Raw genomic sequence first — 3,232 nt, 5'->3', positions numbered from 1 at the left:
TTACAGTCTTCATTCATTTTAATTTCTTTTGACATCATTAGTATTATATAAACACTTTTTGACATCATTAGTATTATATAAACACTTTCGATTTTTTTTACATTTTAATATTTCAGTGGTTTGAGAAATGAAATTTATTTTATAATGGGGCTTTATCTTCCTTAACTTTGATTTTAATTAGTGAGGACTATAAATAGAAAATGACTAAGGTGATCTTTCATTTAGCTGTATGCTGCCATTAAGTTTTGAAAAATTTCCGCAGATTTATATCTCAAAAAGTGTTTTTTAATATTTGATTATTACCTGTCAATAGCTAAAGATAAAAAACTGAGTGTAAAGAAAAAGTGCTTTCTAAACAAAGATATAATCCGTCCTTTCATGTTGTCTGTGATTTTTACTTATTAATCTATTCACCGTTGTTATTTATAAGAGTTGTTATTGCACCACTTTATTATTTACTGCAGCTGTTATGAGTTATATTTTATAATTTGTTAGTATGTTTTAGTGTCATTCTGTTATATTTCATTCATTGGTAGTTAAGAAACAAATGCATTGTTAATTCACTGTTGCCATATTTAGGTCTGTTTGATTATTTGGTTTTTATTCAGAGCATACTTATGTACAGATTTATTACTTTACTAACAGGGATAAGATGTCTATAAGATTGAAAGATACTTAGTTTTTACCTGGCAAATCTATAGCTGTATGCAGCAACATTTTCTTTCAAATAAAATGGCAAATGATTGAAAACAGGGTTGCGTACCTGTTTTAGATAAATGTTTTTTAAGGTTGCTGATTACTGGACAAAAGAAGTTCTCTCTCTCTCTCTCTTTTATCAGAGACTAAGTACATTCATAATCGAATTTAATTTGATTAACTGTAAACAACTTAACTCTTCTATATTTAAAACAATTTTGAGTATGTCTAACTTTTTTGCTATGACCTTCAAGATTATAAAGGGAGATAATGTGTCCTAATTTCCACAATTTGATTAGATTATATTAAAACATACTAATTTTCCAGATGTGTTCTACTTTGTTATTTTACAAATGTTACTGTTATAGAAAAATTCTTTTATGCCTCTGTTATTTGTTAAAAAAATTTGTGTGATATTCTTTATTAAAACAAATTCATCTAATATAAATTGAAATAGTAGCTTTGATAAACTCTTTACTTTTAATGTTTCGAAACTTTTTTAAAAGTAAAGGTTTAATGTGATTTTTTACAAAATCTCTATTCCTGCTTCAGATTGATAAAGGATTTAATTTTATCATTTTAAATGTCTCTAACAGATAACAATGTCAGTTAGCAGTTTATTTAATTTTGACATTGATCATGATGAATTGGTATGTCTAAGCTCTCATATGAAATCTTCTTTTGAGCAGGAAACCTCTCAAAGTGTAATTTGAAAATCCTCCTTTATGATTTTTGATATGAATTGGGAAAATAATGGATTAGTTAGTAAAAATTATTCAAAGCCTTGGTATTTGATATAGATTATATTCATACATTCACACTACAGTTCACAAATCATGTATTAAATACATCAAAATTGCTTTTTAGAAATGTCTGTAACTCACTGTAAATAAAAGACATTGTCTTTGTAAGACAGATTCTATATATTTCACAATATGGAGAAAAGTGGATATTATGTATTAGTAGAACATAAATAAAAAAAAAGTATATATATACACAATTGTTTATATTTTTTGTTGGTCAGTTCAAAAACCACCTTGATGATTTTGTGGTAGAGTGTTACACCTCAACTTCAGTTGGTCATGCAGAGTCAAACTAAAGACTAAAACTGGTATAAACTGCTTCTCTGCATGCACCATTCAGTAATAGCAGCAATGACTGATGCACTTAAAAAGAATAATGGGTATGGTTAGGTTGGTCTAAATAGTTCATCTACAGTAATCACAAGCCTGTCAGGATGAAGCTATAAGTTCAAACCTTCTAATGGCAAGGTTTGTTCATCCTAGATCTTAATGGAAGAGGAAGCACAAGTTCTCCTGCTGAAGGTACTCCAGCTTCCTTCAACAATAAAAACTGGCCTTCATGATACAGCCATATTTGCTGAAAGTGGTGTTAAACAACAACAATCAATAAATCATGTTAACTATCACATCTCAATTTGAATCAGTGTTTTGATCTAGTATAAAGAATTTTTTGTTCAATTAACATATCATGATATATGCCTGGTTATACATGTAATATTAGCCATTGGATGTTAAACACTTATCTTTCACTTTATCAAACACGGGATGAAAATACAATTTAGAATACCATAGATGCAATGAAAGCAAATAATGAAAATAAATTGTTCAATTTAAGGATCTGTCCAGACATCTTAGTGACCTTTCGATCTTTGTTTAGCCTACTCGTAGATATTTTCAATTAGGGGGTTTGGACATGTACAGCTAATATCTATTTGCAATGGGATCCAATAGGCCCATCCAGAGTAACTGCGCCAAAATTAGCAAAGATTTACTGTTACTGTAAACTGAGACTATTATTACACAATTGTAATAGTAGATCAGCTGTAAGTTCTTTCATACGTACATGAGTACCAGTCTTTGTAAGAATCAGGCAATTTAGCAGCGTTTCACAAAACATGGCCGAAAAAACCCGGTGACCCTCATCCTGAGTTAGAAACAGAAGGTCTTTCACTATGCGTGTCTGGTAATTCGAGAAATCTCTAGATAACTTTTGGTTAGAATGATAACAAATTACGGAGTTAGCTCCCCTTAATTGGTAATTTCTAGTGCACTTCAACAAAATTATATCAACAGGAAAATCAAACAAATGTTAAATTCGTGCACCATTATACATTTTATACTAAAATTAATGTAAAATTGAACAGGTTTTTGTTTGTCATGTTTACACCGCTGCTTGATTCTTTGGCAGATTGGCACTTAAGGTGGTACCCAACACCTTGACTAATATTAATTTGGCTCGTTTAATTTTCCTAAAATTTTGACAAAATGTTTACTTTGACCCTTTGACAAAAATATAAAAATTTCAAATAATTTGAACCAACCACTTTATCAGAAAAATTTCACTGGTTATATAGCAGTTTGACAAACACTAATTTTGATCATTGAGAAGCTTAATATTTCCTTAACAATACAACGTGATTAAAACGTTTAGTTGATTTTTACAGAGTTATCTCCCTGTAGTGTTAGGTACCACCTTAAATATTTATTCTTACAGACCCTGCAGTACATTGTCT

Source organism: Mytilus californianus, unplaced genomic scaffold, assembly GCF_021869535.1.
Source record: "Mytilus californianus isolate M0D057914Y unplaced genomic scaffold, xbMytCali1.0.p SCAF_3, whole genome shotgun sequence".
In the NCBI taxonomy this organism is placed as follows: Eukaryota; Metazoa; Mollusca; class Bivalvia; order Mytilida; family Mytilidae; genus Mytilus; species Mytilus californianus.
Note: the sequence above shows the minus strand (reverse complement) of the source record.